Here is a 14,891-nt window from a genome sequence, read left to right as displayed (position 1 = left end):
AATCCCTCACAGACATGCACCAGTGTAGGGGTATGTTAATTCCATGTGTAGTCAAGTTCACAACGAAGAACAGCCATCACACCAACCAAATCAAGATTAAAAAGACTGGAAAGCCAAGTTTGGTGGCAAGTTTCTAGAGTCCCAGTCCTCAGAAAGCTGAGGCAGGAGGATTGCCTGTCTCAAGAAAAGGTGTGCTTGGGTCAGGGCCTGGAGATGTAACTCAGCTGGTAGAAAGCTTTCTTAAACCAGGGAGAACCAAGAGAGGGCTGGAGAGATGGCGAAGTAGTTAAGAGGGAGTACTGCTTTTGCCGAGGACCTGAGTTCAACTCCCAGAACCCAAGTCCAACGCTCACAATTGCCTCTAGCTCCAGCTCCAAGGGATCCACCACCCCTGGGCTCCTCTGGCATCTGACTCACGTGTACATACCCCATCCCCCACACACATAAAATCTAAAAAAATGAAATAAACATTAAAGTAAAACAAAAAACAAGGAACTAAAAGAAGGGGGGAAACCCCTGGCACCTTGATAGTTACTTGTGTTTCCTGTTGGCTGCATGCCAAGAAGCTGTAACACAGCTGATAAAGCCCAAACCACCTGTAAAAAGCTATGCATGGCGTACATGCTGTAATCTCTACACTAGAGAGGTGTAAGAGAATCACAGCAAGTTTAAAATCAACCTGGTCTACACAGTCTCCCTCAAAAAAAAAAAATTAAAACAAAATTGTCCATGAAGATAATGCTGGGCTGGCAGACTGCTAAGTGGGTAGAGCACTTGACAATCTGACTTCAATCCCTAGGAGCCTCAGAGTAGAAGGCAACCAGATCCTGAAAGTTGTCCTCTGACCTACACACACATACACACTCACACACATATACACACATACATACACACACAAATATATACACACACACTCACACACATACACACACAAATATATATACACACACATATAATACACACTCATATACATACACACACAAATATATACACACATATACATACACACATACATACATATACACACACTCACACACATATACACACATACATACACACACAAATATATATACACACATATACATACACACTCACACACATACACACACAAATATATACACACATATAATACACACTCATATACATACACACACAAATATATACACACATATACATACACACATACATACATATACACACACATACACATATATATACACACACTCACACACATACATAAATATACACATACTCACCACACACACATACACACTCACATACATACATACATATACACACACGCATACATACATACACATATTTACACACACAAATATATACACACATACATACACATACACACACAAATATATACACACATACACACATACATACACACACATACACATATATTTACACACACAAATGTAATAAAATTTATGATAATGTTTGTTTTCCTAAAGTTTCAAGATACTACAAAAGATAAATTTAGTGATAGTATATGTATGGTAAATAAAGACTTTTTTTTAATCCTAAAACCAAATTTTGCTCCATGTTTATTTTATCAGTCTGTTCTGGACCTTAATAGAAACCTTTAAAAGCTCCCTGACGGACATGACATCAGTCTCATAAATAGACCTGTGAATCACCTCCAAATCAACTTTATTTGACCTTTCTTCCCTTTTTCCTTTATTTTTTGTCAGTTTTTGTTTTGTTTTGTTTTCTTGAAACAGAGTTTCTCTGTATATCTCTGGCTGTCCTGGAACTCACTCTGTATATCAGGCTGGCCTCAAACTCAGGGATCCACCTGTCTCTGCCTCCTGAGTATTGGGATTAAAGACATACACCACCATGCCCAGAAATATATTTGACTTTTCAACAACAGTGATAAAATAAAGACAGTCCACAGGCCCAGGGGAAATGAGTACAGACATACAGCCAAGCTCATTTGACAGCGTTAGTCCTGGGAACAATACATTTCCCCCAGGCAAATAAACCGTCCTCTTCAAAGAGACCCCATATAAAAGACAGAGTTTTGTAGAGGGACCAGTTTCTGGCACTGCTGTGGGAAATGCATGCTGAGAAAACTATCCTCAGCACAGTTCTAAGAAATCAAGTCTTTGTCCTGCGCAGAGAGAAATGGGTGTAGCCAAGATGCCCTGACCTCCTGAGGGAGGACAGGCCTCGTTCCAGGGATGCCTGCTCTTGAAGACTGAAGCTCACCAATTTTCCCTGGCGAATCTCCCCTCGGTTACTGCAGGCATCAGTGAGGAGCCTTGGATAAGCCCTGATGGGGGGAGGGGGGCATATAAAACATTGAATTTCTTTTAGATAATAGGGCTTTGTTCTCTATCTTAATCAATAAATAAATCAAACAGCTTTTTGTCCTATATGTGACAGAAAGACAAGGTTTCATGGGGAGTCATCCCCGTTTTGTAAAAGGATGTATCTAGGCCGGCAGCTGGCTTCCTCCAACAGAGAGTCTGTAGCATGTGGGTGATCAGAATACCCAGGAGGAGCTAACAGCAATGCCGGCTCTTGATGCCACGGAACTCAATCTGGGACACTTGTTAGAGCAGTGGTTCTCAACCTTCCCAATGCTGTGATCCTTTAGTGCACAGTTCCTCATGGCGTGGTGACTCCCAGCCATAAAACTATCTTTGTTGCTATTCATAACTGTCATATCTGACACGCAACCCCTGTGAATGCGTCATTTGATCCCCTCCCCAAAGATTGCAACCCAGAGGTTGAGGACCACGCGTTAGAGGGTTGCCCTAAACGTTCTGTGTCAGAAACATAGATGAACATGTCTGTGTCTTTCCACAGTGTCCAAATTTATTGAAGAGCAATAAATTCCCAAGGTTTAGCAGCTTCGATAACAATATTTTGTCATATTGCCCTCCCTCCCTTAGTAATCTGGCCAAGGTGAATGCAGGTTCCTTTATTCCAGTCTGTTCCCCGGAATTACTCATTTATCAGGCTGCGATAAGCAGGTAACGCCTAGCAAGCAATGTTCTTAAGTCCATCCAGGGCCTGAGTCATCCTCCCTCCAACTAGAGTTTGTTTATAAACTGCTTGTAAAATAAAGTCTTCAAGGGCACACCCTGAAAGAACATTATTTTATATAATATGGAGTAACTGGAACAGGTGGTAGCCTGACGTCAACAAGGACCTAACTCAACAGGGACTTAAAGGGCGGGAAAGATGACTTAGTGGTTAAGAGCGCTTTGGTGGTGCACCGCTTTAATCCCAGCACTCTGGAGAACGAGACCGGTGGATATCTGTGAGTTCGAGTCCAGCTTGGTCGACAAAGCAAGTTTCAGGACAGCAAGAGCTGTTAAATAGAGAAACTCTGTCTTGAAAAACCAAACCAAACCAAACCAAACCAAACAACAACAACAAAAAGAGCACTTGCTGCTCCTATTAGAGGATCCCAGATCAATTCCCAGCACTCACATGGCAGCTCATAACTGTCTGTAACTCCAGGTTCCAGGAGATCGACACCCTCATAAAACATACATGCAGGCAAAACATCAATGCACATAAAATGAACATGAATAAATCATTTTAAAAAACCAGAGCCTTAAAATCAACGCACGCCAGTAATTAAGTAGAAGACGCCTACCTATCAAACTCATTCATTAGGCGCATTAAAAGTCATCCTTAAATCTTGCCACATGCTAAGCCTGATAATTTTGCTCTTATACCCCAAACAAATGAAAACAAACAAACAAAAAAAATTCTACTGCAATGTAAAAATCTTATGGTATCTATTCTAGCAAGTCTAACCAGAGAGGCCAACCTTTAACAAATAATATCATAGTATACAAATAAAGCAATTACACGAATAAGCAAACAAAACCCTTTAAACAGAAGAGAGGTTTGTTCCAAGAGACAGTTATAGGGGCCAGTGATGTGGTTCAGGAGGTAGAGGGGAGGGGTCTGTCACCAAGTCTAACACCCTGAGCTCAAGGTCTGGGATCCATGTGACAGAAGGAAAGAATCAGATCTTACACATTGTCTTCTGACTTCCCACACACGTGGCATGGTACTGCCTACCCCCATAATCAAATAAAGAAGTAATCACAGAAACGGACATGGTGGTACAGGTCTCTAACCCCAGCGCTCAGAAAGCAGAGTTCTGGGATCCCTAGATAGAGGATCAAGAGTTCAAGCTCACCCTCAGCTACTTAGTGAATTTGAGGGGAGCCTGTGCTCTATGAAGACGCTGTCTAAAATAGATAGATCACAGAAAGATGATGATAGATAGATAGATAGATAGACAGACAGACATACAGAGCCCCCTCCTCAGCTCAAAACGCTGAACATACTGCTTCACAATCGGGAAAAATAAGCAAGCTGCTGTCTGCACCGAATAGAAGACCTCAGCCCTAGCTTTTCTTGCTCAAGCTGCTCTATAAAAAATGAGGATTTATTTAAAAGCTATGTTTCTTTTTTAAATTATGTATGTGTGAGTGCATGTGTTGACTGAGGCCAGAAGAAGGTATTACATCTACTGGGGTGGGTGTGAGCTCTTTGATGTGGGTGCTGGGAAGCGAACTCAGGTCCTCTGCAAGAGTAGTACACAATCTCAAAGCTTTTGTGCTGGCCCCCAAAGAGAGGACTTTTAACAGGGAAAACCATCTGGTTACATACAGACCTAAGCATTTATCTCTTTTGAAGATGTCCGATGACTTACACAGAGAGCAGGAATGTACCCAGGGACGCCAGAGCGACTTAACCATTACACTGGGTGACATACTGACTGGTGTATCTAACTCCAGGGACCAGCACAGAGGGCTCTGATACATCGTCCCCAAAGACACAGAGAAGAGTCGGGCTCCGCAGTGAAGGGAGACCGAAAATGGCTGGTGGACTCAAGGGAACCCAAGATTCTGTTATCCCAAGCAGACCAATAAAAAAGAAAAATGATTCAGGAGCTTCATGACTCACGTCGCCTGGAAAGTGAAACATTAACTAGTTTAGTCATCGGTGTCTTGCGGGAAAAGGATGAAAGTCCACCACATAAACTGAGGTTAGATTCTGCGCACTCTGTCTCCACAGTGGTCCAGGGAGCTGCCCTGAGATCCCACCTTGATGAAAGGGTCGTATTTCCAGAAAAGGCATTGCCTAGTAGACTTTCCTTGGCTCTCGTATTTGCTGACATCTCAGGGTGGAAAGAGAATAAGTCTGTTCTTTTTCGGAGTCTCTGCAGCCTCTAGACGAATTCTTGGTACCCACAGGCCATTTAAAGGCTTAAAAATCCTTTCCAAACAAGAAAGACTTAACTTTATAGCATGAAAATCGCTTTATTTTAGTTAAATCACAACGGAAAACATCGCACAGCTAGATCAAGGACCTACCCAGTATTTGTCCAGTCCCGAACTCTACGTCTCAGTGAAGCTCTACACGTGGCCGTTCAGACGCAGCGGAGCCTCCCCTGGGGTTTTAACCGTTCACGGTCGGCTGCTGTTTTATTCATTTATCCACTACAAAGGAAAGAAAAAAAAGGAAACCATTGAGAGTTGACACAAGAAGAAACAGCTTCATGTCCTTTCTCATGCCTCACACGCCGTTTTGCCTGCACTTCGTACCCGCCCCCCAGCACGTTACATTACCCTATTACCCGCTTGTGGTCTCTTTTCTAATTTTGGTTTTACTGTACCCATACTTAACATCTGTTTACACATATACATTATTATTATAGGTTAGGATCCTCATATGAGGTAGAATGTGTGGTATTTTTCTGAGTTTGGGTCGCCTAGCTTATATTATACTTTTCTTGCAAATTTAATGACTTACATTTTCCTTATAGCTGAGTAACATTCCACTTTGTGTAATTGCCACGTTTTTACTAGCTATTCCTCTGTCTGCACTAGGCTTTTTCTTTGGGGCCACCAACCAGTTCCCAAATCATGCCCTGGAAACTTCTTAGTTATAAATGCTCCACCCAGCCTAGGCTCATTTCTGGATAGATCATATGACTTAAATTAACCTGTTTCTCTTTATCTACATTTTGCCTTGGTGATTTTAACCTTTTCTCACCTTCTTGCTGTCTCTACACGTCTGGTTGGCTGGCAGCTTCATGGCCTCTGGCTCTGAGGGGGTCTCATTTGGCAGCCACTCCTATCCCCCTCCTGCCTCGCTATTGGCCGTTTAGCTTTTTATTAACCAATCCAGTGCCTTAGGCAGGTAAGGTGAGACAGATGCAACACATCTTTACACAATTAAACAGATGCAGCAAAGGAACACACCTTTACACAGTTAAAGTGATATTCTGGAGCTTAAACAAATGTGACACATCTTTGCCTAGTTAAATAATATTCCACGACATCTGTTGATAGAAATCTGGCTGGTTCCATTTTCTTACTGTAGTGAACAGAGCAGCAAGCAGTAAGCATGGTTGTGCATATCTCTGGTAGGATGTGGAATATGGAGTCCTTTGGAAATATGCCTGGGAGGGAAATAGCTGGGTCTTATGATAGTTCTACTTTTTATTATTTATTTATAATCATTTTGGTTTTTTGAGACAGGGTTTCTCTGTGCATCACCACTGTCCAGCTAAACCCTTCCTTTTATAAGTTGTCTTGGTCATGATGCTTTTATCACAGCAACAGAAAAGGAATTAAGGCAGAACCCCGAGCCAGGCAGTGGTGATGCACACCTTTAATCCCAGCATTTGGAGGCAGAAGCAGGAGGATCTCGGTGAGTTCCAGGCCAGCCTGATCTACAGCGTGAGTTCCAGGACAGCCAAAGTGGTTACACAGAGAAACCTTGTCTTGAAACAACAACAATAACAACAAAAAGACAGATACCCTGGAGCTAAAGGCTATGAGTTACTCAGTGTGGGTGCAGGGGACTGAACTCTGGTCCTCCGAAAGAGCATCAGTAATGTCATCTGAGAAAATGCTCCCATCAGACTGACCTGTACGGAAGCCTGGGGTATTTTCTTGAATGATAACTGATGTGGGTGGCACCATCTCCGAGCAGGTGGCCCTGAGGCATATAAGAAAACAAACTGTGCACTCTGTGATGAGAAAGACAGTAAGCAACACTTCTCCATGGTCCTGCATCCAGGTTCCTGCCTTTGAGTTCCTGCCCTGGGTTCCTCTGATGACAGATTGTAATATGAAGAATAAGCCAGGTAAGCACTTTCCTCACTAAGTTTCCTGTGCCACAATCCTCTATCACAGCGACAGAAACCTAAGACAGGCTCTTAACTGCTGAGCCCTCCATGCCTGTGGTCAGATTTCCTGACAGCCATTGTGACTGGAGGTTGTATCTCAAAGTAGAAGTAAGTTATATTTCCCTGATGACTAACTATGCTAAATGCTTTTTAAAAAGCATCGTGGCGCAATAGAGTCGGCTCAGTGGTTGAGAGCACTGGCTGCTCTTGCAGAGGACCTGGGTTTGATTCCCAGCACCCACATAGTGGTTCACAGCCACCCCGTCCAGGGGATTGGAGGTCCTCTTCTGGCTGACTTCTGTAGTACCAGGCATACATAAGGTACACACAAACACTCTTCCACATAAAATAAATCTAAAAGTGGTCACTGGCCACTTGTGTTTCTCCTTCTGAAAAGTGTTTGTCTCATTAACCTCTCTCGCCGGTGTATTTGCTGATTGGCGGCTTTATTTCTGTGGTGTTTAATTTCTGTAGTTCTTTGTAAACTTTTGATATTAGTCCCCTGTTTGACAGCTGGCAAAGATTTTCTCCTATTCAGTGGGCTGTCTGTTTCCTCTACTGATGTTTCCTTTTGCTATGCAGAAACTTTTTATTTTATCTAATCTCTTCTGGTGATACTTGGAGCTGGCTCTTGTTTAATACAGTTCTGTTTAGAATGGCTTTGTCCATAGCCAAAATTATAGTAAATGAGACAAGCTGAGAGCATCTCCTCTAAATCCAGGAGCAAGACAAGGCCAGTGCCGTACTCTCCTCTCTTATTCAGTATAATGCTCCAAGGTTTTGGCTTGTTTGTTTGTTGTTGTTGTTTTCGAGGGTTTCTCTGTGCAGCTTTGGAGCCTGTCCTGGAACTAGCTCTTGTAGACCAGACTAGCCTCGAACTCACAGAGATCTGCATCCCTTGCCTCCCGAATGCTGGGATTAAAGGCATACACCACCAAGTTTTAACTATAGCTATTAGTCATGAAAAAGGCATAAAGGGACCAGAATGAGAAAGTAAGACATCAAATTATCCTTATTTTCAGTTAAAGTCTGTCTTAGTTAGGGTTTCTATTGATGTAAAGAGATACCATGAGCATGGCAACTCTTTTTTAAAATAATTAAATATTTTAAAAGAGATTTTATGATTATGAAGCTCTTTCTGCATATACTCCAGAAGAGGGCATCAGATCTCAATATAGATGGTGGTGAGCTACCATGTGATTGCTGGGAAGTGAACTCAAGACCTCTGGAAAAAGCAGCCAATGCTCTTAACCACTGAATCATATTTTCAGACCCCCACAGAAATTCTTGCAAAGAAAAAAAAAACATTTAATTGGGTGGCTTACATTTTCAGATGTTTAAGCCATTCTCACCAAGATCAGACATGGAAACATGCAGACAGACATGGTACTGGATACATTTTGATATTCAGGCAACAGGAAATGGTCTGAGACACTGGGCTTGAGCATATATGAGACCTCAAAGACCACCTCCACAGTGACACATTTGGTCCAACAAGGCCATACCTATTCAAACAAGACTAATAATCTCACTTCCTTTGGGGGCCATTTTCTGTCAAACCACTACATTCCACTCCCTGGCCCCCAAAGACTTGTAGCCATAACATAATGCAAAAATGTAGTCAGTCCAACTTCAAAAGTCCCCATAGTCTATCACAATTTCAACAATGTTTTAAAATCCAAAGTTCAAAGTCTTTTCTGAGATTCATGCAATCTCTTAAATATGATTATCTGTAAAAAATCAAAATCAAGAAGCAGTTCACATACTTCCAACAGTTAATGGCACAGGATATATGAGGATATACATCACCATTCCAAAATGCAGGGAAGGAAGCATAGTGAGGAAATACTGGACCAAACCAAGACCAAAAATCAGTTAGGCAAACTCCAAACTCTGCATCTCCATGTCTGATGCCAAATGCTCTTCAGATCTCCCACTCCTTTCGGCTTTGTTGACTGCATCACACTTCTTTCTCTTGGGCTGGTTCCATCCCTGTTAGCAACTCTCCTCAGCAGATATCCCATGGCTCTGGCATCTCCAACATCTTGGGGTCTCCAAGGCAATTGAGGCTTCAACGTCACAGCTTCATACAATAGCCTCTCTAGGCCTCCATGCAAGGACACCCCGAGACATGCCTGCTTTCCTCAGTTGCAGAGGAAGGTTCCAGAATGCCTTTGTTCTAGCCTTGACTCTAGGACCACAGGCTCAGTAATCTGTCAACATCTGCTGCTCACTGGACCGGAACATGGCCCCTCATTCAACACATCTTCACCAGTTTTCTATTTCTGTGGTTTCTTTGACTGCTTAAACTTGGCTGTTCTAGAACTTGCTCTGTAGACCAGCCTGGCCTCAAACTCAAGAGATCCACCAGCTTTCCAAGTGCTGGGATTAAAGGCATGTGCTACCACCACCTGGCTCTAAACTTTCCTTTAATTCCATTTCACAATTTGGAAATTTAGCTGGGTGGGGTCTTGCTCTGAGGTCACCTCTCCCCTTAGTTCATCTCTTAATGTTTTCTCCTTGAACACAGAACTTAACTCCAACCTACTTCCAGGTGTCCCCTTTCTCAATCTGCACATCATTTTGTATTTTTATTTGCTCAGATTGCTCCTTTTCTTTACAAATCCTTATAAGCATAAACACTAGTAAGCAAAGACAGAGTTTATGTGTTGTTTTGAGATTTCCTCTGCCAATGGAATTAATCCAAATCTCTTCATTCGGCCTCAGGCGGACTCTTCAAACAAGGGCAAAAAGAGCTTCATTCTTTACCAAAATATCACAAGAACAATCTCTAGGCCACATATTAATATTCTTCTCCTCTGAAACCTCCTTGATCTAGGCACCCACAGTTCAAATCACACTCCGCACCTGTCTTTAATGTTCTTAATAGGATAGACCATTAAGCGGTACTTAAATCATTCAACTGCTTTTCTAATCCCTAGTCCCAAGGTCTATATTTGTAGGCAGAGCTTTCCCTGTCCCAACTACCTGGTTCCAAATAAACGTAGAGAGGCTTATATTGATTACAAATGCTCAGCCAATAGCTCAGGCTTATTACTAACCAGCTCTTTCATTTAAATTAAACCATTTTTATTAATCTATGCATTGTCATAGGGCTCATGGCTTTTACCTGTCCTCTAGCATGTCTTGCTTCCTGGGCAGCTGGGTCAAGACTCTCTCGACTCCCCTGACTCTGCTCTTCCTCCTCCCATTATTCTCTCTGTGTCAGTCTGTCTTGATCAATTTCTTGCCCTGATATCAGCTAATCAGTTTTTTTGATTAACAATGAGAATAATTCACAGCATATATTCCTTCCCAAAAAAAGCGTGGTCAAGCCTATCAGAGCCATACCCCACTCATTGTACCTACTTCGGTCCTATTTAGAGTTTCTATTGCTGTGAAGAAACACCATGACCACAGCAAATCTTATATAGTTGGGGTGGCTTACAGTTTCAGAGGTTTAGTACATTATTGTCATGGTGTGACATGTTGGCATGAAAGCAGACACATGGTGCTGGAGCTGAGAGTCCTACATCTGGAAGGAAGGGGTCTGTGTCACTGGGCACGGCTTGAGCATATATGAGACCTCAAAGCCTGCCTCCATAGTGACACTCTCACTCCAACAAGATCACATCTACTCCAGCAAGGTCACACCTTCTAATGCTGTCACTTCCTTTGTGCTTTTGGGGGCCAATTACATTCAAACTACCACACAAGGCAAGATGTTGTTCTTCCTACATTCCCTTAATTATTTTCTCTTTTTATCTTACTATTCTCCTGAGACTTTCAGAGTTGAGAATAATTGAAGAACTGTCTTCAAACACATCATTAGACCGAACAAGGACATAGTCACTGCATATCAACGACCAAAAGTCTGAACCTGCATGATTTAATGGGGACAAGAAGGGGTCTGAACCCAGAGATCTGGGGATTGCCATTTGGTCATGGTATCTCTTCACAGCAGCAGACACCCTAAGTAAGACACCCTGAGAGCTAGTGTGCTTCGTGCTGAATGAGGGGCAAGAAACCAAAATGCCTACACAGGTAGCGCTCATCTTCTTCAAGACATTTCAAACAAGCAAAAGTGTTAAATACAATGGACTATGCTTTCTTGTGCCCAGAACATTGGTCGCTTTGAGTTTAACTGTGTTAATGCTCATTGTCTTTTTGGTTTTTGTTGACTTGGTTTTTTTTTTTTTTTGAGACAGTTTCCCTGGGTGTCCTGGAACTCACTCTGTAAATCAGGCTAGGCTTGAACTCAAAGAGACTCACCTGCCACTGCCTCTTAAGTGCTGGGATTAAAGGCACGGGCCACTGCCACCTGACTCTTAATGATATACTTTGAGCAATATATCTTTAAAAATCACAGTCACACACAGTCACACACACACACACACACACACACATATTCACTGTAAAGATACATAAGCATGATTCTTTCATTCCATTCCCATGTCTTAAGCATGCCCCATAGTTTTCCTAGAAGTCTTTCTATTTAAATGCTTGATAAACTCACCAGTTTGGCTTTACTTTAACTGGTCACGAATTTTTTTTTTTTCTGTGTGTAGGCAAGGTTCCGGGTTTACCTAAAGAGAAAAGGAGCTTATCAGGTGATTGGTGGCCGGCCTGAGATGCATCCCCTTACCATTGACCCTGTAAGTGCACAAGAAAAGGATTAATGTTACTAAACACTGTGGAACTACCAAGAGGTGCAGCTCAGCTATGAATGTGCATTTAGCATCTGTGGGACCCTGCTCACTCCCCAGAGTGAAAACCAATGAAGAAATTCCACTGAAATGACACGTCACACGCTCTCAGAGATAAACTGTAGATGGTGCGGCTGGCCGCTTCCTGCCGCCCGGGAGGTCTCCCAGCCACCAGCTAGCTTTACCCAAAATAATTACAGGGAGCCGGACGGTGGTGGCGTACGCCTTTAATCCCAGCACTCGGGAGGCAGAGGCAGGCAGATCTCTGTGAGTTCGAGACCAGCCTGGTCTACAGAGCTAGTTCCAGGACAGGCTCCAAAAACCACAGAGAAATTCTGTCTCGAAAAACCAAAAAAAAAAAAAATACATGGAAACTGTATTCTTTTAAACACTGCTTGGCCCATTAGCTCCAGCCTCTTACTGGCTAACTCTCACATCTTGATTAACCCATTTCTAATAATCTGTGTAGCACCACGAGGTGTGGCTTACCAGGAAGGATCTTAACCTGTGTCCATCTTGGAGAGGAGAGCTATACCGTCCGCCTGAATCTGCTTCTTTTTCCCAGCATTCTCTTCTGTCCTCTCCACCTATCTAAGCTGCTGTCCTATCAAAAGTCAAGGCAGTTTCTTTATTAACCAATGAAAGTAACGCATAGACAAATGACCCTCCTCCATCAATAAACACCGTACAAGGGGCGGGGGAATGAAGAGAGGGAGGTGATTCAGGGGATAAAACTGCCCATTGAATAAGCAGACACAAAGGACAAATAACATAATTCTACACCCATGGTAGGAAGACGAGGCCAACCCCAAGAAGCAGAAAATGGAGTAGCAGTTCCCAAGGGCCAAGGAAGAAAATGGGAAAATACACCTTTGTGGACACATTTACCTTCTGTTTGGAATGAGGGAAAAATAGTCACACTGGAAATTTACTTAGGCCGCTGAATTGTAGACCTAAAATGGTATCTTTCATCTTATATATTTTTACCACAAAAAGGAAAAGCACTAGCCGAGTGGTGGTGCATGCCTTTAATCCCAGCACTCAGGAGGCAGAGGCAGGCAGATCTGTGAGTTCAAAGCCAGCCTGGTCTACAAAGTGAGTTCCAGGACAGCCAGGGCTGTTACACAGAGAAACCCTGTCTTAACCTCTGCCGTCGACCCCGCCCCCCCCCCCCAAGGTACAGGAGAGATCACAGGGAAGGGGGTTGGTTAAAAGCACTGGCTGCACTTTCAAAGGTCCTGAGTTCAATTCCCAGTAACCACAAGGTGGCTCACAAACTTCTACAGTGAGATCTGATGCCCTCTTCTGGCATAAAGTCATAATACAGATAGAGCACTCATATACATAAAATAAATATTTCTTTAAAAAAGAGGGGAAAGTAAGAAATGCAAATAACATATTCATAATTGTTGTATGGAGATAGTATACCCAAAAAACTCTCAAAATTTTGGCAACAATTTTGACAAACAAGCCAGGCAGTGGTGGCACACACCTGTAATCCCAGCACTAGGGAGGCAGAAGCTGGAAGATCTCTGTGAGTTCAACGACAGCCTGGTCTACAGAGCAATTTCCAGGGCTGTTACACAGAAACCCTGTCTTGAAAAACCAAATGAGAAGGAGGAGGAAGAGGAGGAGGAGGAGGAGAGGAAGAGAAAGGGAAGGGAAGGGAAGGGAAGGGAAGGGAAGGGAAGGGGAAAGAAGAAAACAAGCTGGGTGGTAGTGGCACACACCTTTGATCCCAGAACTTGGGCGGCAGAAGCAAGTGGATCTCTGAGTTCAAGGCCAGCGTGGTCTACAGAGTGAGTTCCAGGATAGCCAGAGCTACGTAGAGAGGAGACCCTGTCTCAAAACAAACAGGACTGGAGAGATGTCTTAGTAGTTAAAAGCTCTTGCTGTTCTTGCAGAGAGCTGTGTTCATTTCCCAGCATCCACAACCGGGAGCTCACTCCAATTCCAGGCAATTGGTTGCCCTCTTCTGGCTTCACCTGCATGCATGTTGTCATATAGTCAAGGTACACACACAAGCATGTAAAACAAGCAAATAAATCTCTTAAGCAAACAAAATCCAGTAAGAGAGAAAAGGAAAACAAGAGGCTGTATAAATGGAGGTGGCACTGTCATTTCCTAGCAGCCCAGTCCCGAATAATCACACAGAAGCCCAATATTAATTACAGACTGTTTGACCTATTGCTCAGGCTTACTGCTAACTAGCTCCTACTTTTAAACTAACCCATTTCTATTCATTCGTGTATTGCCACATGGTTGGTGGCTTTTACTGCTCTGTTGGCACGCTGTTTCTTCGGCGGCTGCTGGTGTCTCACTTGATTCCACCCTTTTTCTATTTTCTGTTTGACTTTCCCGCCTGGCCTCATTCTGCCTTGCTATAGGCCAAAGCAGCTTCACAGCATGCAGAAGGGTTATCCCACAGCAGGATACAGAGATGGCTCAGTGGTTAAGAGCACTGACTGCTCTTTCAGAGGACCAGGTTTCCATTCCCAGTACCCACATGGTGGCTCACAACCAGCCCTTAACTCCAGTTACAGAAGATCCAATGCCCTCTTCTGGCCTCTTCATGAACCAGGCACACATGTGGTGTGCAGACACACATGCAGACACATAAATGCTTGGGGGGGGGGGGTTGTTTCGTTTTGTTGAGACAGAGTCTCACTATGTGGTCCAGGCTGTCCCTCTGGCCTTAAACTCACAGGGATCTGCCTACCTCCCACGTGATGGGATAAAAGGCATGTACCACCATGACTTTTTAAATGTAAAAAAAAAAAAGTTAAAAAGAAAAGAAACAACCCATAAAACTGGGTATGGTGTATACCTGTAACCCTAGAATTCCAGAAGTAGAGGCAAGTGATCCTTAGCTACATAGCAAGTTCAAGGCCTGCCTGGGACATGTGAGATCTTACCCCTATGCCCTTACAAAAGACAAAAGGAAGGAAGGAAGAAGGGAAGGAAGGAAGAAAGGAAGGAAGGAAGGAAGGAAGGAAAGG

The sequence above is a fragment of the Microtus oregoni genome, unplaced genomic scaffold (genome assembly GCF_018167655.1).
Source record: "Microtus oregoni isolate MIOR12 unplaced genomic scaffold, Mior012 000004F_ref0000308, whole genome shotgun sequence".
In the NCBI taxonomy this organism is placed as follows: Eukaryota; Metazoa; Chordata; class Mammalia; order Rodentia; family Cricetidae; genus Microtus; species Microtus oregoni.
Note: the sequence above shows the minus strand (reverse complement) of the source record.